This window comes from Portunus trituberculatus, chromosome 2, assembly GCF_017591435.1.
Source record: "Portunus trituberculatus isolate SZX2019 chromosome 2, ASM1759143v1, whole genome shotgun sequence".
Lineage (NCBI taxonomy): Eukaryota > Metazoa > Arthropoda > Malacostraca > Decapoda > Portunidae > Portunus > Portunus trituberculatus.
The window spans coordinates 13,076,529-13,077,505 of record NC_059256.1 but is presented as its reverse complement, the minus strand read 5'-3'; the positions used below and the strand labels follow the sequence as shown (position 1 = coordinate 13,077,505).

Below are 977 nucleotides of genomic sequence, written 5' to 3'. Positions count from 1 at the left end.
GCGAAAACTCCCCAATGCGGTCAAAGCCAGACCAACGCAAGCACTCTGAAAGATGCCATGATGCATTCACCCACGGGACCGCTTCCGTTAGGATTTGGTCCCGCTTTATAAGGGTGCCCCATTTCATTGTACTACAAACGCGCGTGAGGGTGTGAAGCCCTTTCGGCGCGAATGTGGTTTGAAAGAGTAGTAGTAGTAACTTGCGCGGCTGGACAATGCCGATGCATGTGATATGATATCCGACCTCGTAGGAGTGACGGCAGCACATGAGAGTGCCGCCGCCGCAATGTGCGTTCGACTTGTCGATGTATCTGGTATTCTTGCGATTCACATACCGACACGCAGCTTGCTGCGGTCTTCATCGACCCACGAGCCGAGTGATCCACCGTTAAGAGTTGTGATAGTATGTTTGGAATTACGTCGGAACTAGGCCGACTTTTATCAGACTTCCACCGCCTCTGCCTCAGGAGACTTGTGGGAAGACGTAGTGATCTGGGTTTTAAATGGGTAGTAGTAGTATTGAGTACACGGGTAGTGTACGGTTTAATGATACCCACTGGGACGACCGAACGCAGCATGTGAGCAGCTAGCAGTCAGTGCTGCCGCAGTCACTCACTTCTGCGCTCCATCGCCATGGTATCCCAGGGTAATAAGGTAGTAAGTTCAGCATACGTAGTAGTAGTATAGTAGGTGTTGGTCTACCGCTCAAACAATCCTTGCACGAAGGCAGTAATACCGCGCGGGCCTGGCATCCAAGAGCGCCAGTCCGAAGGCCTCACTAAATCATTCAATCGGTAGTAGCGACGGGCGGTGTGTACAAAGGGCAGGGACGTAATCAACGCAAGCTCATGACTTGCGCTTACTGGGAATTCCTCGTTCATGGGAGACAATTGCAAACCCCAATCCCTATCATGAAAGGATTTCAACGGGTTACCCGCTCCTCTCGGAGGGGGAGGACACGTTGATCCCTTCAGTGT

The 977-nt window shown here is 51.9% G+C and overlaps 1 non-coding gene across 1 annotated transcript; it reads right to left on the bottom strand.

Annotated features, from left to right (window-relative positions):
• Window positions 1-240: 240 nt before the first annotated feature.
• Window positions 241-397, bottom strand: LOC123507323. Its single transcript, XR_006675637.1, has one exon. It is a non-coding gene; the product is annotated as a 5.8S ribosomal RNA (ribosomal RNA).
• Between the last annotated feature and the right edge of the window lie 580 nt (window positions 398-977).